Source organism: Rhinolophus sinicus, chromosome 17 (assembly GCF_057876585.1).
Source record: "Rhinolophus sinicus isolate RSI-liver-muscle chromosome 17, RSI-T2T, whole genome shotgun sequence".
In the NCBI taxonomy this organism is placed as follows: domain Eukaryota; kingdom Metazoa; phylum Chordata; class Mammalia; order Chiroptera; family Rhinolophidae; genus Rhinolophus; species Rhinolophus sinicus.
Window position 1 is genome coordinate 42,731,082 of NC_142517.1, and position 21,115 is coordinate 42,752,196.

Below are 21,115 nucleotides of genomic sequence, written 5' to 3' on the forward strand. Positions count from 1 at the left end.
GTTTGTATAGCTCCTTGATTTAATGTTTAAAATGAAAGTCTGATTAAAAATAATTAAAATTTTTGATGATGCACTATAGAATGTATTTTGAAATAGCAAATATTCTTCTTTAAGTAATTAATTCTTAAAAAAAAAAAACAACAACAAGAAGTAAAAATTAATTATCCTGCTATTTACTGATCCCCAAAATACATAGCAATACCATTTAGGTAGGGAATTACTTTTTCTAAGGGAGAATCATTATGGATTCTAGTTTACAGTGATGAGATCATTTAGCCTGAAGCTAGAAGAAACTTTAGAAATTTAGTCCAATCCTGTCATCTACTTTTTACAAGAGTACTTGCCAAATGTCAGCCAAGACACACGCAAGAGAGCAAATTGCAACTCTACAGAGTTCAGTGCTCTTCCTGCTGTAATAATATAGTTAACAGATTTTTATTCAACAGAGGAAGGCTTCTAAATGATCTTTTTAATTGGTAAAAATGTTTCTCCTGAAAAATTTTCACTAACTAAAAACAGGTAGAAAATTCAGCCACTTAACTTCCCCACTAACTATAAATAATTAGGATAAACACAATATACAGAAACAGACCATTATACAGTAAGATGATGGACAAAAACACAAGAGCTATTACCACCACTACAACTTAAGTTTAACAAGAAAATTCTATTCACAATACAGGATCATCACTATATAATAGTTTTCATCCTGGTAACCATAAGCAAGCAGTTATAAAATCTACAGATAATAGAAATCTTCAAAATAAGGGTTTGCCTTTTCATTATTTATACTAAATAATCAACATTTACTTTAAGTACCTTAAATTATATTTAAAAAGTTTTTAGTTTGGGAACACATGTATTTTGTCAGAATTGTGAGAAACTTTCAAAATTCTTAATAGATTCTTTAAAATAAGAGAATAACAGAAAGAGCAATAAAATACTCTAATAGTTGAGTGGGAGCAATTCTTACCATTGGCAGTGCATTGATGTGGGGATGTACCACTGAATATCCGGTACCGCCAATCACAAGTTGCTGTTGCTGATGCTGAGAAAAAGGAAAGTAAAATATTCAGTGTGCCCTAAAACAAATTCAGTTTAAAAGATTTCTCACACCAAATTCTACATGTATGAAATACTCTTCATTTAGGTCTTTGAGGTCTCCATTAGTCAGTATCTTTCTCCCCTAAGCAATTGTTATCATAAACAACAGCAGCAACTTTTGAGTGCATTAACATGTGGCAGGCACTGAATCCGCTAAGGTTCCTAAAAGGCTGACACACTCAACAGCATGTGGCTCAAGAGATGAATTTGCACAAACTGACCCACATTCAACTCAACTCTTGCAAATACTGCTGTAATAGGGCCCAGTACAGTAGGTTAATAATCTGTAATCTGTAATGAGCCATGAAGAGTATTAAACCTATATTCTATATATTATGGTTAAAAATAAAGAGAAATACATGATTGCTTTTGAAACCGTTTCAATCAAACCTTATTAAATTTTAATCTCTTCCAAGTTTACATTTTACAGAGTTTACCCAGTCTTTTCAATTGCTAAGTCACAGCACATTATTGTCCGTGAACCTTTTTTGTAAATATGCGCGTGGTTCTTCACACACCCTTGGCGGGGCAGTGACTCGCAGGCGGACACTGACCCGTGTGGGTCCCACTGTGTGCTGGAGTGGAACAGTTTTCTGCAAGTGCACAAGATGATGCCACAGAAAGGGATGTAGGAGCTTTGCCTCATACACTTAACAGGCGAACTAAGTCAGGAAACACCAAAAAGATAACTAAGCAAATACACTGAATAACAAGAGAGAGAACTTAATCCCTTGAAGTTTGCTCCCCTCTGGTTTTGTCTTTAATTGACTGGAACTCGCATTGTGCTGACTGCCAACTTCATGGCCATACTGCATAACTTTAGTGTTAGTGCATTATTTTCAAGTAGTTAAGTTACAAGGAGATCTAGGAATTGCAAGAATATTTATTAAACATGTCGCACACTTAACTAAAATTACAGATGGTAATATCAACACACAATATTCCACCAGCCTCTGGTGTTTCAAGACAGGGGAGTAAGCCCCTAGGCTTTTTGGTACAAGACACTTGTGAGCTAGCTGCTAGATCCTTTCTACCATCTATAGGGGAAATAGTCTATAGATATCATGACTGAGTCCAAACAAAAATTAGATTACTGCGAGGCTCTGTTTACCTCAGGGTCATTTGTTATGAACATCAATTACTTTACTACAAATTTTGCATGAGTTTTTGAGCTGTAGGCTATATAAGGCTATTTGTTATCCAAAAATCGGCAAAGTGCACTTATCAGAAAAAAGCTTTGGCATACACTCATTCGATTTATTTATAAATAGTTAACATATGCTACTGAATTACATACAATGTAAAACACAGAAAACCAAAGTACAAAATGTACAAATTATTTTACAGTGCTGCAATATTGTTTAAAATACTCTAGATTATTTTATTTTATTGGGGAATATTGGGAAACAGTGTGTTTCTCCAGGGACCATTAGCTCCAAGTCGTTGGACTTCAATCTAGTTGTGGAGGGCACAGCTCAGCTCCAAGTCCAGTCACCATTTTCAATCTTAGTTGCAGGGGGCACAGCCCACCTTCCCATGTGGGAATCGAACATGCAACCTTGTTGTTGAGAGCTCCCACTCTAACCAACTGAGCCATCCAGCCAACCCCAATATTCTAGACTCAACTTTTGAATGTCTTAATCATGATGGCTTTATATCATTAACTAACATCTCAAGGCACAATTTATTCTTAGAGCAAGGCTCATCAGTACTAATAGTGAATGTACGCCTATATGTCAAACATCTTTCTTTTCTTTTTTTTTTTTTAAGGAGGGCGCACCTCACAGTGGCCCATGCAGGGATCGAACGGGCAACGTCGGTGTCACAAAAACCACGTTCTAACCAACTGAGCTAACTGGCCACCCCAAACAAACATCTTTCTTGATAACCTCTAATTTTTATCAGCTATCTTCTAAAATGATTAGATCACGGCAAGAGAAAAGGTCATTCTGGTAGTTTATCAGCTCTATTGATTTCTTGTTTCCTATTTTTATTTATGAGTCTTGCATTCAGTTTCTTCGTAGGGATCCTTGAGTATAGCCTATTTTGTGGAGCTTGGTTAAAAATAGATAATATAATCCATAAATCTATGTAGTTAAACACAACTAAGCTTACATGGCAATTCACATGAAATGCAACAAGTGAACAGGAGTGCCACTTTTGCTTTGTAGAACACCCCACTCTTCTGAAAACCATTATGTACCAGATGTTACACATGACTCTGACATCATGGCCAAACGAGGGTACAAGTATGAAACCCTACATTAAATATAAGTAACATTTACTTTTTTAAACCAAAAATGAAAATAGACTAATAGATCACTCTACCCCAATGGATATTTGTTTACTCTACTGGGATGTGCTCACACACAACACACACAAACTCACACATCTACCTGTGGAAAATACCTATTTAGATCATTCCAGTTGCTAGTCTTTCTCATCCTCTCCCTGGTTCTCTTCTCTTACTCTGGTGTGGTCAGCGAGTCCTTCATCACTCTCACATATGTCTCGAATCTCAATTTTCTCAAATTCTCTCTGACCTTGTTTTCTCCATTCACTCATTTCACTTTTCTTATTAGACTATGAGTCCTTAAGGGGAAAATCACAATAATAATTTGATACATATTTAGGTAAATATTTGATTCTAGGATTTGAAGGGTAAAATAAATCTGTGGAAAATGATGTGTGAACAGTTATGCCCATTTGCAAATACAATACAATCTACAAAACTGAGGAATTTCTAAAAAAATCTATGCAGGGCTGTTTTGGATTCTATACTGGATGTTTCTGTAGCCAACTCATTTACCCATGCCCCAGCCATTGTGCAGTGCATTTACAAAGCATACCATACAATTCTTCATCTTATGAATTGAATATCTAAATTTAAAAATATATAAATATATATTCTACGAAAGAACTACAAAAATCTAAGGTATATTTAAGATAATCTAACGGAATGCATATTAAAACTATTTGAACTAAAGTAATTCAAGTTGTCCAAAAACAAACAAAAAAAACGTGTATCCTTTACATCTGCCTTTATAATCTCACTTGCTCTCACCATAGCAGATGGTCCTATCTCTCCGTTCTCAGCATTCTGGCTGCCGTGCCACTGCTCATTCCTAGGCCAGTAATGTCCTCCTGCTATGATTCTGCCCACAAACCTAGCCTACCTTTTCTTTCAAAGTTCGGCCCATATCAGCTTCCTCCCTTGACTATTCACCCCACTATCTGGAGAGGGGAATCTGAGCCTCTCTTACCACAACTTTGTAGTACCTTATTCTCTCATGCCTCCCTTTTTCAGACCTCTGGAGACCAGGGACTGATCTGCTCATCTTGCTGTCCCATCCCAGAACTCAGAATAGTGCCTTGAACGTATATAGTTCTTAAGATATGTGTGCTCATAAAGTGTTACATCTACATATGTGTAGGAATAAGTACATACATATTTGAAAATAAAACACAGCAGAGACTGAATTATAGCACAAATAAATCAAACTCATTAGGAAGAACTAACTCAACAGTGTGCTTTGATTTTAAAAATGTTTAGGAGAGACTGGCTATACCAATAATTTCAGTGCCACTTCCATCAAGTGACCAATAAAAGTTGATCTTTTGCCCTTAAAAAAAAAAAGAAACAAAAAACAGGGCACATGAGAATCACATTATAAAATCAGCATAAAATTATCAACTACTTTGTGTTCTACATAAACTAAATCCATTTGCTTTGCTTCTTGTGATGTACTAAATTTTTGTAGGCTTTGGTTTTGTATCCAAAAGCTTTGCTTTTACAATCTGTATTTTAGAACATTTTACCCAAAATAAGTATTAATTTTAGAATAGGCTTTCATCACAGAAACAGGTACTCCTGACTCAGCAGACATCATCTAAAACCTACCACCTAAAACCTACCTAAACCTACCACAATTAGGAGAATTGTTTTTAAGATGCAAAAATCCTATAAAATAGCTCAACAGTATATTTCGACTGATCTTCAAAAGTACTACCCTGAAGTAAATTTATCTGATTTGTAGATCTCTTTGAAAAGCTAATGGAGTATAGGACCTTTCCCTAAGAAAAGGTACAAATAAAAAAATCTGCTTATTATTTAAAGTAGTGACATATCTAATCTAGGACCTAGTGGCCAATAACAAATTCAAGAAAGTGTACTTGATATCTGCAAAAAATAGAAGGTATAAATGAATTGTTTAAATTTGGAGAATTAAGGAAAATCATCCCAAGAAGAGAAAAACATAATATTCCTACCATAATTAATGATGTTTAGAAAGATTTATTAAATAAACTTCTGAGCAAAAGAAAAGTCACACATAAAGTCCAAATTAAACTGCTTAGCACATGACTTGAAAGCAAAATAAACAGTGATTACCTTAAACTGGAACAATGAAAAAAGGAATGCATTTGTAAATCAGTTTCAAATCAAAATCTTCTCAATTCCACTGATCCAGTTCACAAAAGATTTGTATTAGTTGCCTTCTTTTACATGGTAATCTCTAATAAGATACCATGCATTCCTCAAAGCCTCTAGAACATATTCTAAGCTCTCCTCACCCCATTCTCAATTTCCATGGAATCACAAACAGACATAATATTTTAGACAGTCTAAAGATGAGGTGAGTGGAAAAGGGGAGCGGGCTGTAGCAGAAGGGATTGAAATTTAAGGAAACTCACCCTGAGATCAAGATCAGACTCAAAGGGAGGTGAGTCAGACCAAAGACAGCTTTACCATCACAGGCGATGATTTTCACTTCCTTTGTTATTTAAGTACTTAGGGAAAATGGATTCAAAAGTTGTATATTATGATCCCAATTTTCTAAAAATAGGACATATTCTGACCACAAACCCACATAAAGAACAATTTAACCATGCACTGATGTGTAATCATCCAATTATTATTTCAGTTGAGTTAGTTTCACTGGTAGAATCACATGTGGTTGAACTTTGTATTAGACTAAAAACAAAAAAAAAAACTTGTACAGGAGTAAGACAGAAAGCTATCAAGTACCCCAAAATTTGCCTGTCAGAGACTAAGCAATGCAATTAAAAGACAATAAAAACCACAAACTGTCTTACACTAAGCCACGGAATTTTTAAAATTAAAATTTGGTTTGAGCAGTTTCAAGTGTTATTAGAAGTCAAATTTATTTTTTAGGTACTAACATCTACCCATCAAGTGTCCAGTTCACTAACTTTCAATGATAGAGAATTGGACATGAGAAAAAGCTCAGACTCAAACTTTAGCTGTGATCTTAGAAAGGTAATATAAAAATGTATGACTAAACACACACTGATGTCAGTTACTTTTTAAAAAAATAAGGTGGCACATCAACAATGTGTAACTAATTCCTTTTCCTCTACTAAATTAATGGTGCAAATTATAATTTACGATGCCTTAGAAAATACGACATTGTTTTCTTCTTAACACATAGCTATTAGCAGCTAAACATTTTTTTGTTAAGTTATTTGGGAAGAAGAAACAAGTAGAAGGGTGACGGGAGGCAGTAGGAATAGCATAAGAACACAAGAAATAACATGATGAAAAAAATGTATCAAACTTTGCCTTCTCCAAATTTGCCTAAAACCACACAGGCAGTACCTTGGCCCTCAAGTTAGAAGAAAAACTGACACAATTCCTAGATCTCATTACGTTCCTCACTCTTCCCAAGGGCTGAATATCTGATTCAAGATACCAACAATTTGAAAAGCTAATTAGACTAGAACAACACAAAAATCATTCTGCTGCACAATACATTCCCAGAAGAAACGAGAACAGCTCTGCCAGGGATGTTGGGTCTTTGATTAACTGTCCTACAGAAATATTTTTCCAGATTCTAACCTAAATGTGACAACTTTAACTGATCTAGGGTAGATTCTGAACATTGGTTGCATTTTAAGGATCCCCCATGTGATTCTAGTGAGCACTAAGAACTACTGGATTATGAGCCACAAAAGAGCAGGATGGGGAATTTCACTGGTCAGATTCCAATCATCAATCCACTTGGGGGAGAGGCAAGAAGGGACCACTTTCTTCAAATACTAGCAATGCAAAGTCAGTGATTCTCAGAATTCGAGTGGGAAACATACTATTAACAAGTAAATTAAAAGTGTTATAATTTGATTTTAAGATTAACAAAAAGAAACAAAAGATAAACTCAATTCCTCGCTCAAAAAATGAGGATTTCTGAGAGAGAAAAAGACCCAGTAAGACCACAAAACAGGAGAGTTACTATCATAACAGCACAAAAGGAGCACGGCTGACACCTACATTTAGACACATAAAAACCAAATGAGACTCAGCATTGTATGACAAAATTATAAGTAGAAGGTAGAAGTTATAGAAAGATTTTTCTGCTCAATATAATGGAAAACTGTTACAGAAATCAATGGAAATGTTCAAACAAAACTTGGATCTATCACTCGGCAAGGAAGTTATTATAGTGGGATAGATGGGGTTGCCATATGTGCCCTGTGGATTCTTTCGAACTTGGCATTCAAGGGTCATGATAGCGCCACCAGTAGCATCTATGGCACCTCTGCAAATTAGACTCCAGCAGGACAACTTAGGAAAAAAGAGATGCCAAAAAAAAAAAAAAAAAAAAGAGATGCCACATTACAGAACAGGGGGTTCAGAGCCTGAACTGTGGAGCCATACAGCTTGGACCTGGCTCCTAAGACCTGACACTTAGTAGGCTAGGCGACCTAAGACAAGTTACTTAAACTCTCGGTACCTCAGTTCTTTCAACTACAAAATAAACTGTTAGGAGAGTTGAGTAACTTAATATTTATAAAATGCTAAATAGTGCCTGGCACAGGATTGAAATGCAATCATTTTAAAATAGTGTGTGTGTGTGTGTGTGTGTGTGTGTGTGTGTGTGTGTGTGTGTGTGTGTAAGGAGCCCTTTCCTCAGAGAAGACACAATTCCACCCAGGGAAATGGCCTGGATGTCAGCACCCACCTGTTCCCTTGTCCGTGCACTTCTGTGCAGGACACAAACTAACCAAAGATTCTGCTGTGCTGCATATGTTACTGTGACTGTAGAGTTCCGTTTTATTTTGTCCTTTTAAAGTTAATATAATAGAAAAAAAAAAAAAAAAAGGATCATTGATAAAACTTATAACAGATATGGAGTGTGCCTGCACACAGCAGTTGCCCCGACTAGTGTGACCCCACAGTGACAAAGAACACAACTAACCAGTGTAACAGAGTGACAATGAACACACCAGACCCTCACTGAAGCAGAGGGCCTCTCAATTATACTTGAAAACCTAAGTCTTCAACGTTATCTTTGCAACAGAAAGAGAGAAGCTTCTTAACTTTTTTTTTAAGCTAACAACATGCCAGTAAAATGGAAATTGCCATTTTGAAGTATTTTGGACATAAGGAGAAAAAACATATTTACATTAAATTAGGTGTGGAGTCTAGAATTTTAAAATGTTGTATTTCTATCAACTACTGAAGAATTCAAAAGAGTAACTCTTGTCTGTCTTTATTAAGAGTATTTCCGTACAGATTTTCACCTGAAACTTAAAAACTGGTAACTTTGACCTCATATTTTTAAAACTGACAATCTAGACAGTACCAACAAACGCTTTACCACCAGTAAGTTAAAACAAATTGCTCATTTAACTACCATGTTTTGATCAAAGTGGCTGTTAGAATATTACTCCTCTAAGAAATCAGGGCTATACTGTATTTTAACATAATTCCATTTTTAGTATACAATAAAATGACATTCATAATTCTAAAAAATGCCAAATTCTCATCTGATGTTGGTGTGCCAAACTGCTTTCAATTTAACTTTTTCAACAAATTTAAAATGAAACATTTACCTGATTCACTCAAGACATAGGAACACCGGGAGAGAGGCTCAAAGTCCCCACCCCCTTCTCTGTTTCAGGGGACATGAAAAGACAGACAGACAACCTTTCTTAAGTAATTATGTACTCAGTACAAAACACTACTCCTCCACCTGCCCAAGATCCACATTATAATAAAGCACTGACTGAGACTATACAAACACAACTGATCCATCTTACTTTTCAGCCATTGCTATGGTACGGTCTAGGGATTGGCAAACTATGGCCAGAAAGTATTTTGGGTTTTGCAGGCTACGTGGTCTCTGTCACAACTACTAGGCTTTATTGTAGTGCAAAGCAGCCACAGACTAGACATAAATGAATTGGATATTCCTGTTTCCAATAAAACTTTATTCACAAAAAAAAAAAACAACTTTATTCACAAAAAGACAAACAGGGCAAGAGACAACATTTTGTCGGCCATGAAATAATTCCCAAGACCACCCAAAATGCTACAGATCCAGGATGAAGCTTTCAGGTTACATGAGTTAAAGATATTTTTTTAAAAATCAAAGTAACAAACCCAGTTTAAAAAAAAATATTCAAGCATTCTCCACTAAAACTATATAACCATTATATGGGAAGAAATTTTTCTAAGGTATTCAAACATCTTATGTGGCACTACATACAATAATAAACTTTGATCAGAAAAGAGTATTGAAACGTCAATATTTCTCTGACACCTTCAGACACTTAAAAGACACTGGAAGTATTAGGTTGGTGCAAAAGTAATTGCAGTTTAAAAGGTTCAAAATAATTGCAAAAACCGCAATAAAATAGGAAGAACAAAGGATTTCTACTCTTTCTGTTTAAAAACTCAACTCTTTCACATCATATCCATATAACCATGAGGAAGTCCTCAGAGTCCTCATCTGTAAAATGAGGCTGTTATATAATACCACATTCTGCAGAAATGGTATGGTTATTAGATACCTTGACAACAAGTATACAGAGTTTGGTTTATTGTTTTAAAAAAAAAAACAACCCTATGGCTTAAAAATAAGAGAGCACCAATCCTATTAAATCCCTAAAAACATTTCACACAGAATTAATAATAATAAAAAATCAGCTAATTATAACTGCTTACATAGCTTAAAAGGGCACAAAAGGGTTAAGAACAATAACATAGTGTTGAAAAATAAAAATTTTAGAACAATGAAGGTATAGAAATAACAGTGGTCCTGGAAATGAACCCTCTTGACCAGAGCGAATGGAAGCAACAAATAACACTGGCCATAAGTTTTGCCAATACTAGCCAATGTTCACTGAGTAGTGGGGGAGAAGAAAGTTATTGCGCATATTTTAAATTAAGAGAAAACAAGCTTGTATTTTAGCTTTCTGACATTGTCAATGACACTGGACACCAAAAATCACTTCTATAATGTAAACTGAAGTGTTACTGCAAAAGATGTTTTCATATTTTCTAATAATCCTAAATAATAATATAATTCACAGATAAATCTGGGGAAGAAATAGGTAAATTGTGTAGTTGTAATCAGTTTTTAAAACAAATTCATAAAACTATCTACAGACAAAATTACATTTAAAATGTTAATTTTCTTATCTTTTCCCAGTTCTCTAACATCAGGGCAACCAAAGATTCTATGGGCAACAAAGGACCTGCCCTGCTATTAAGTGAGCTCTCTCCATGAGCAATGCACTTACTCAAGAACATGCAAACCGAGAATCCAGGTTCTCCTTCAGAAGACCAGGAAGCAATGTAATTTAAAGCTTATTTTTATCTCTAAGACAAGTTAAATTATATTTTTTTAAACTGACTCTAAGATTTATCCCGCAATAAACAACAGAACTGTGAGGAGAAAGGAGAGAGGAAAAAAGAGGAGGGGGGGAGAAAGGGAAGAAAATATTAACCTCCCTACTAGATACTGATAATATTAAAAATCAGCCCTTTACCAGCAATGGAACAAAATTCACTAAAATACATCAGTAAATAAAGACCCTTGCCCTCACAGAGAATATAGTACAGAATGTATAATTAGGTAATATGTAGAAAGTTATAAGTGCTATGGGAAAAAAAAGGTCCCACAGAGTAGGATGAGACTCAGAGTAAGGTGAGAGGGAGACCAAGGACTCAGGAATTTGGGGGGGGGGGGGGGGGGGAGAGCTGCTGCCCCAGGCTGCAGTAGTAAGTAGAACGGTCAGAACCGGTTTGCACTTCAATTGAGAGCTGGCAAGGTATCAGGAAGCAACTGTATATTCTATGTTCTATAGGCAGGCAATCATGTATTAAGATGTACCTTATCTTGATGTTATCAGCTTAGTGTTAGAAACTGTACTTAGAACCTCCCCGTTCACAAAATAGGTCATTTATGTTTCAATTACTCCAGCGTTTTCTCTGAAATATCTGGTTTTGCCTCTATCCTATATGTCCTGTGCATTACAAAGCTATTAATTCTTAGGATAGATATTAGCCATTCTAAAAGGCAGATTTATTTAACAATTCAGTATTGTGATATTATACACACCACCAGAAAAGTTATCACTGACTGTGGGTGACGAACACACAATGTGATATAGATAGATGATGTAATACAGAACTGTACACCTGAAATCTATGTAACTTTACTAACAACTGTCACCCCAATAAACTTTTTTTAAAAAAAAAGTTATCAAATGCAAAAGAGAAGATATGCTAAATAAAAGAAACTTCATAATTGTTGCCCAGAGCCTGTTCCATCAAATTATTTTTCTAACAAACATTCTTAAAGTTAATATCAAAAAGCTTCAAACTTTTTCAAGACACAGGATACTGAAACACAGAAAAACGATACTGAAATGAAATGTGGGGTCACTTAAGTCCTACTACAGTTTAGACAACAGTCTCCGTTTTTAAAATGTCCAGCCCATGCTTACATTATGCCTAGTACTACATGTATTTACCTGCCATGATTACCTCAAAATACCTGAGTTGGTAAAAACACCAAAACACAAATGTGGATCCAGACCAACACTTCCTCACGTGCTTAAGAACCTCTGATCTTGTTTGTTTTTCCCCATTGTGTTCAATAGTCTTTGGTAGAGCAAAAATAAAGAGACAAGTGAGACTAGTTTGTGAAAACACACAAAGCTAGAACTATAAAGACTGGCTGAACTTTTTTCAATACCTTCAATTGTAAACTCCTGAAAAAAATAAGAGTATCTTTATAATTTGTGCTTCTATCATACCTAAAACATAATTCTGGATTCCAAGGAGTACTAAATGAGACTGACGGATGGGGGGATTTGTGGAGGTAGAGAGTTGGCAACAAAATCTTACCTCTTCCTTAGAAGAGAGGAAATAACCCGGAAAATGTCTTTCCCACAAAGAGGATGAAAAATCTGTTGTGTGTGACTGTTCACTGGCCTCGCGATCTCAAGTCCAGGTTAATCAATCAGATGAAAAGAACTAATACTCTGATGAGTCAGACTCAAGTAGGAGGAACTCAAAAATTTAAGTAGGACACACCTGTAACCTGTTTACTCAGTAGGATATAGGACAGGAAAGGCTATCAGGGTAGCATCAGGCCAGACAGGTCAGCACAACATGCAATCCAGAAGCTACTGTCTTTGTACATCTCCTGCCTACCAGCACCACATGACTGCTCAGGAACAAGGGGGCTAGAACTCACAGAAGGGTGTGGGAGCTACCCCCGCTTAGAAATCCCGAGCTCCCCAGAGGAAGCAATATCATCTGATAAGTTTCACCGGCATAGCTTCCAGGGGCCCCAACCCATCGAGGGATATGCTCAGTTGTAAGAGGGCACCACACCTTCCCGCCAGGTATTCAATCCCACTCCAGATGCAGTTCACAAGTCGGACTACTCTGCCATGCCCCATATTGGCTGGTAATATTGTTAACATTACAGCTTTGTGTTCCAGATGAAACACAGCTAAACATTAGACCAACATTATTTATCCATAGGAGGAGAAAAGGTTTGGTGAACTCTTTCCTCACAACACACCTGGGTCCTCTCATCCATACTCTACTCTAGGAGGCCAGTGGTCTTGGGCTTATAACTTAAGCTTCTATAGGACTGGTTCTCCTATTACTATGACTGGGTTCTATGGGTTGTACTCTGATATCCTTTGAAGCTTTTTAAAAAATAAGAACTAGGCTCACAAAAAAACAGGTACTCAAAGGAACGAAGAAAATATCTCCTGACTTCTGAGAAATAAGGCAACACAGATATAAAACCAAACTAACAAACTGCAAAATATAAGTCACACAGAAAACCTGTTTTGATAATATGAAAGTCAAACAAAGTTAAAGAAAAGCAGTCTAGTACATAAAGAAATTGAGGCCCATAGGTTAAATATTCCTACCAGAGTAGCAAAATGACTATCAAACTCTGCATTGCTTGTACATCCAGTATCATTTAAATCTCACAACAAGCTTGTACAGTAGGTATTAGAGTCTCTTTCAAAAACAAGTTAAATAAGGCTCAAAGAAGTTCCTAGACCAAAATCAACAGCTGATAAAGGGCAGAGACTGGCCATCCAATGCCAGGTTAAATTCTTCAACACTGTCCTCCTTTAGGTCTCCTGAGTCTCTCTTCAAAGTCTTTGTTTTCAGAGTTTTCTTATTCCAACATGACAAAGAATGTTTAATGAAAGTATCACTTTACTTATGAGGAAGACATTTACATATCTATATTCTCCTATTGCCACAGGCAGGAGGGAGTCAGTACAATGAGGATCGTAGTCACCCACCAGAGGACGGTGTAAATCTACCAACCAATAAATACTACATTTTTACTACAGACCCCCATCCAGGTTCCAAGTACTTTTGACCTGGACTGTTTCATACAACTAACTAGTTCTTGAAATACTATGTAGATTTAATTTTTTTAGAAAACTGATACATACAGAAATCAGGGATTCCATCTAATAAGAGTAAGGTTAAATTTATTTCATTTACATAATCAGTATTCATATGAGAGTCTGGAAAAGAATGCATGCTCCTCCTACTTTAGGAAGTTTACCAAAAAGTCTTGGAGGCACAAAAGCACTACAGCCATTTCTGTAGCAAATACTGTGGCTTCATATTCATTACCCAAGTCAAAAGCCTGACTCCTCCCTGCCTCCTTTGTTGGCAGTTATCAACCACCAAATTTTGTCAATTCTCCTCCCTATATATCAACCTACATTGTCTACTGGCCCCTTGAATCCCACCTTTCACACTCAGTCTCCTTCCACTGCAGTTCTGATAAAGTCTAAAGCCCTAATTACTTTTACTAGCCATGCATCTCAAAATTTATAATTGAATAGCACTTTTAAAAAAAATAGCACTTTTAAAAAAAAATTTTGAAGTGAAAGAGGCAATAGTGGGTTTCTTTATTAGGTTACTGGTTAGTTATTCATTTATGTAACCACTGTTAGTTGCCTTCAGCCTCCTTGCTAACCTAATTCCACTTTGTTCAAAGCAGCAACATGTCCAGATACTTTCTCATCCTTTCTTACAGCTAAAGGCAGCCCTATGAAACAGTCTGGCTAAGAAGCTCTAAGCAGAAATGGGGGTGCGGGGGCTGTCATGGCACAGGGAGAGGCTGGGGAACCTTTTGCTTTCCTGAAAGCAGAGAACAGATGCAGAACTTCCTCCCATGTCTCCTGCAGCAGCAGCCATTTTTCAACTGAGGCAAGAAGCCTGACAGAATTCCACACACGAAGGAAAATGGAATAAAAAAACAGCAACTTCCTGCTTCTCAATTTCTTTGATTTGTTTAAAACAGTGTTCTCAATTACTTGAAGCCAACTGCACATTATTTTCCCAGCAGGGGTTCAGAACAGGCCTCCCCTAAATGTGCCACTTTGGCTTGTGGATTATTTTGAGCTAGAGGCAATCAAGACCCTGCAGGCTCATGAGACACTTCTACTGCTCCCTTAAAGAATTTACACCGGGGGCCGTGCCCATCATAAGAGTTATCCCCAGAAATCACCTTTTTTTAAAACTTTCTATGTGGCATGGCAAACTAGTAATTACTGAATATCTGGCTCTTATCATCCTGCAATGACCTGCTTCCTCCCCTCTGAAGCCCCAGGCACCCCACCTCATTCCTGAGCTCAGAATGCCATAGATGCCTCATGTTCCCATTCTGTCTTTGAACCTCTCATGTATGAGTGGTCTGATTCTTTCATGGACGTGGGTTCCCATGCGTGCGTACAAATGGTGACAATTAAGTTCACAAACTCATCCTAGACAAACTGCTACACACTCCTGTTGGGAAGCTAAGCACCAACACCAGTGCCTAGTCCACCCTTCAAAGCAATTTAGGAACTCTTTTCCTAAACGGCCATCAGAGCTGTCGTCATATTACCCCTGATGTCCTGAATGTCATCCAAATGTCTTCCTTTCAATATTTCCTTTATCTTCGGGTAAAGAAAGAAGTCATCAGGGGCCAGGTCAGGTGAGTAGGGAGGGTGTTTCAATACAGTTATTTATTTACTGGCTAAAAACTCCCTCATAGGCAGTGCCGTGTGAGCTGGTGCATTGTCGTGATGCAAGAGCCATGAATTGTTGGCAAAAAGTTCAGGTTGTTTTTGTCTTTTTCATGCAGCCTTTTCAGCACTTCCAAATAGTAAACTTCATTGTTTGTCCAGTTGGTACAAATTCATAATGAATAATCCCTCTGGTATCAAAAAAAGGTTAGCAACATCGTTGCAACAAGTGTGAACTTAACTGTCAGACTTCGTATGTAATGAGATTTAGTTATTTTCTCTTGCTGTGTAATCTGTCTGTAGATTTAATTAGACCAGCTGAGAGAAATCTGAGGGCAGAGCAAAATTTCTTCCTCCTCCATATCCACAGACGTCCTCAAAGCATTTCTAACCTACTATGTATACATTTCATTCATCTCCCCCTCCAAATTTGTTCCTCTTCCGATATTCTCTACCTCTGTGTATGGCTCCACCCTCCTACTCACTCAAGCTACATATAATGGCTCTTTCTTCCCCTTCACTTTCTACAGCTAAACCGATCACCAAACACCATTACCTTCTATCTCTAGGGTGTTAACCTCACAGTAGGGTTTTAGTCCTCCAACCCCCCCCCTCCCCTATACTCTAATGACTTCGGATATGCTGTATCCTCTAGCTACATTTTAGGTCATCTAAATCCTAACTAAGCTGTACCACCATTGCAGATATTCATTTTATATGTCTGTCTTCCTTCAATAGAAGGCACTTATCTTGAAAGATGCCTTATTCAACTTTCTAAGGCTAGATGCCTAGAACAAAGCATGGAAAATATGGTAAAATACACCCCTCTCGCAAAAAGGCTAGTGGCTAAAATGAAGACCTCATCCGCACAGGTACTATAAAAATCAATGACAATAAAATTGTTGGGTTGCTTTTCATTCCCTCAAAAAATCAATTTCAGGAAGAACAAAGACAAATGCAAACTATATCTGATGCAAACCATATGTGAAACTCAGAATACTGGAAGTATAATTTTTGTTCAAAAAGTAAATAACAACTATAACCAATTATTTAACAACTACACTTAGTTCTGAAATGTTGTATGACCCAAACACATTATCGTAACTCTCACATCTTGGTAAAACATTTTAAAAGCATTTTAATGCAGTAATACGTTACAAGTGCAGGTGCAAATTTAAAAACACAGCAGTTATGCTAAAAGGCATTTCCTTAGTTTTGCTCTTTTAGGCTATGCGGCTTGATTTGGAGCCCGTTGATTAATGCAGGCCAGAGTACAGGAATTGGCAAGGCAAAGAAGAACTGCATAAGAATGAACAGCCTATAGTTCACTGAAAAAGCCTTCAGAGATTTTGCTCTTTTTTGCTATTTTCCCTTCACTGTTCTATAGACAAAAAATGGACAGACTAGACTACTCCAAGAAATCCAACAGCTTACAACAGCTTCAGCATCAAAATTTCTGACCCCAAGATACACCAATTTGCTCTAACACTAGAGGAAATAAAATCTGAAAGAATATGGATGTACCACACATTTACTATCATGATGCTGTCTATGCTTTTTCAAATCTTCTAGGTTTTATTGGTGGCTACTACGAAATTATACCCCTATCTTATCCCTATGTCATAGTTCCAATCACTTATTTCTTGTTTTCCCCTCTCCTAATAATATTAATATGTATGTCCTTGTTCTCTTCTAACCACACCAAATTCCCTACTCCTTCCCACATGCATTTAATTATCCTATGCCAGGCTGTTTCATTTGTAAACCCTACAGAATACAACTTCCAGAAACAAATTGTCCAGTTCTTCACAATTTTTCAATTATATTAGTGCATTCACTTATTATTTACATTGCTTTCCATTCACAGCTTCATCCATTCTTCACCAAAAACTGCGCACAGAACTAGAACTGTACAAGTACTATTACTTTACCACTTACTGAGCAGGAAACATTAGGCTGGTTACTCTAAACCTGTTTCCTCATCTGTAAACTGAGGATTTTAACACTATCTACCCACAGAAGTGTGTTATGAGAACAAAATAAGATAACATCTATCGAGCATGTGATAGTACCTGAGATATAAAAAGCAATTAATGGTAGCCATTGTTATTTTACTAGATTGTGTGTGATGGGACACACTGAGCTGTCCTTTAATAAAACCAGATTTGCCAAAATAAACTACCAATCAATACACTGAATCTAAATGTCTAGAATGTTTTGCTTTGTGTTTTTATGAATGTTATGCAGTTTATTTTATAAAAACAAAAATGTAACTTTTTAAACAAAATGCTATTAGCCTTCTGAAAATAAGGTATTATTTCTGGATTAAATATTAGATATAAAATAAGGAAAAAAACAGGATTACTGGAGAGGAGCGCAGGTGTGGTGCTTCAAAATTTTTGACCTATAAGAAATAATAACCCACTTTTAATTAACATCACAACCAATCATCTATAATGGGTATTGGATTAATCAAACGTCCATGTTTTAAAGAAACACCAGTCTAATATAACTATGCCTGGCTTCCGAATGGTAGCTGAGAAGCAATGAAACTATTGCATAAAACAGCAAAACTGAATCCCTGGGAAGTATACTTTCAGTAATAGCAAATGTTGGGTCAATTTAATAAGGCTTCCATTAAGCCTTCCCCATAACTATACAGTATTTAAAAATAGTACTTTTATTTTGGTTTTGAATCTCATGTAGATTACTAAGTATCTGTGTAGTCTGAAATTATTTTCCTTTTAGATATAACATCAAAGTAATTTTAAAACATTAATGGGAAATAACTCGCAGTTTCCCATCCCAGAACTTCCTTATAGGCAGTGTAAGCTCTCAGTTCTCCCTGATGTTTGCTACGCTGGACAATTTAATGTGCTCTATAAATTCTATCAATATGCACCTTCTCTAGTGCAGCAAAAGATATTAACAGTGTGATTCAGTCTAACTACGAATGCCACTAGTAGCCACTAATTTTCTAATTTGAAAGAAGTCAGCAAATCCCACTTGGAGCTTTAATACATTCCACTTCCTGGCACAGAGCTTCTAAAACTTTTGTAATTGCCTAATAATAAGAGCACTAAGAATATCTTTTGTTCTAACATTTGGTCTTTGATTCTGGTCTCTGACAGAGCTCCTAAATTCCCTGGATTTGGCTGGGTGATAGAAGAGTGTCTTTTGTTTTAATGAGGCAACTCTTGGTGGGCTCCTGGATAACTTCGGGTGAGGGCTGGTCACCAAAGACCAAGCCATCATTAGAAGCTTGGAAAATTCCACTCCACCCCCATCGCCATCCCCTGGGAAGGGGAGAGGGGCTGATGACTAAGAACTGACCTGACTACATAATGAAGGCTCCATAAACATCTTAAAAGTATAGGATTCCGAGAACTTCCGGATCACTGAAAACATGGAGGTACGGGGAGGGTAATGCACCCAGCAAAGGCACGGTAGCTCTGTACCCTCCCTTTCCCGACACCTTGCCTTACACATCTCTTCCTTCTGGATGTTCATCCGTATCCTTTGTCATATCGTTTTATAATAAACTGGTAAGTGGTTCCCTGAGTTCTGTGAGCCACTCTAGCATATTAATACCAAACCCAAAGAGGGGGTCGTGGGAACCATGATTTATAGCCGGCCAATCACAAGTGACAACTTGGGACTTGCAATTGATATCTGAAGTGAGGGCAGTCTTGCGGAACTGACCGTTAACTTGGGGGATCTGATGCTAACTTCCAGGTAGATAGTGGTAGAACTGAACTGACTATTGAGACACCCAGCCGGTGTTGTAGAGAACTGGAGTGAAAAAAATTTACCACATTTGGTGATCGGAAATGTAAGAAGTACTTTGTGTGTGAGTAAAGGAAAAAACAAATATTTTTCTTTGAAAGTTACTAATATTTCTCCTGCCCAATAAACTCTTATTGCATTCTCATGTTTTCTGTATGTCAGTCTACAACAATTTTCTCTCCCAAGGCATTATTCAAAGCACATATTTCGCTAAGACATTTTTAAGGACATTTTATTTAAAAGTTGAAGGAAGACAATAAATTGTCTAAAGCTGACAGATGAAGAAAGACATAAATAAATGTATAATGATAACCACCTCCTCCAAAAGAACCAAAGCACAAGGGCTTAACACTGTTATCTCCTGAGGATAGAGCTAATAAAGGAGCCTCATTTTTTTTATTTATCATATGCATTCATTACTTCCATGGTATTAAAAAAAAGTATTGAAATTTCTGATTTTCTAGGTCACCCAGGGCCAGGAAAAAAATTTCCTTTACATAGATAACAAACATTAACTACACCTGGCTTTTACACACCACCATCACTGGGTATGGTACCTTTGGTAATTTAACAAGACTTAATGTCAGTTTCAGGTAAAAATGTTTTAAGTATGGGAGTGTCATTTACAATTACAATTAAGGCCACGGTATTTTTACCCAAAAGCATGACTAGATTCCTAGACAAAATGAATATGTGACCTGTCATACCCTTCCACTGATCAAAGGGGGAAGGAGAAAGAGTAAGGAGAAAGACTTTAGGAAAACTTTAAAGGAATCCATTTATAAATTATTTTTTTAGGTTCAATTGCATGCTCTATGGTGAAACATCATGGTTCTTCATTCATTTGGTTACTAGGTACTGAGTGCCTACTATACGTATGACATTTAGAGTTGGTGGAGTAGGAAAATGGCCGTCTTAGTTATTCAAATAAAGGCTGATGAGATACCTATTGGAATATATTACAGTAATTAGATTCACTTTATGCAGCATTTTGGGATGGTTGGTTGTGGGCAGTTTGCTTATGGAGCCAGCCTAGAGGCTTTCTGGTATAGTGGAGCATACCTCAACTCTCTTCCAGAAATTTAATGTAAGAAATACCAAGACCTAGTGGAAAGAAAGGGCAATGATAACACTACAATAAAAGACCTTGAAAAAAATGGGTGAGGTTGAAATACATGCCAGTGATTTCATATATAGGCCTAAGAATTCTTCAGAATGTTTCGGCATGTCAGCTGATTCTGGGGCTTCTGCAGACCCAGCCATCCAAGAGTAGCAGCTGATCTTGGAGGAACAGTAAATAATCAGAAGTACGTAATTGAGTAGGGGTATATTTGATCTATAGAATTGCTGTGGCTTCTTCCTTTCAGAATCTGACTAATCAGTTTTTTTTGAGCTAATGTTTTCTGTAAATCCCATTTTCTGGAGTTGCTTTCTAGTGTATGCAGTCAATGAACCCGAATGGTTGCAGTGGTAAAACTTAAGTATCTCTTGGTTTTATAAAAGTTAGATTAAGAAATTGAGACAAGATGATCCCCATATATTATAAGGTACTAACTTTGTCTCCCTGCACTACAATTAAACTTCAAGGAATTTTCTTTACTGTTCCTTAGCATCTGAAATGATGCCCCGCATATACGAGTATAACTAGAATTCAGGACTCACTCTTGATTCTTGGTCCAGAATTCTTTCAATTATAACCTATAGATTTTTCTTATGATAGGAGTCCATCCTTTTCATTCCTTTAAAAAAACAGTTAACATAATTTGTATCTGTTTCTGAGGAAACAAACAAACCCAAACTGAGAAACTTTCTTTAAAATTGTCAATGTCAATGTAATAAAATCAAAGGAAGGCTGAGAAACTATGCCAGATTATTCAATATGTGGTCTTGGGCTGAATACTAGATTAGGATT

The 21,115-nt window shown here is 36.7% G+C and overlaps 1 protein-coding gene across 6 annotated transcripts in view; it reads right to left on the minus strand.

The window, feature by feature from the left end:
* Positions 1-21,115, minus strand: part of TBL1XR1 (TBL1X/Y related 1) — a 157,786-nt gene that overhangs the window by 74,072 nt on the left and 62,599 nt on the right. For 3 of the 6 annotated variants that reach the window (XR_016019859.1, XM_019752263.3, XM_019752216.3), the window contains exon 2: positions 974-1,048. The exons of 1 other annotated variant lie outside the window; for it this stretch is intronic. The gene's annotated coding sequence lies outside the window, so the exon portion shown is untranslated. Of the gene's footprint in view, positions 1-973; positions 1,049-21,115 lie in introns of those variants that run through there. 2 more of the 6 variants (XR_012494831.2, XR_012494833.2) reach the window with 2 other exon arrangements.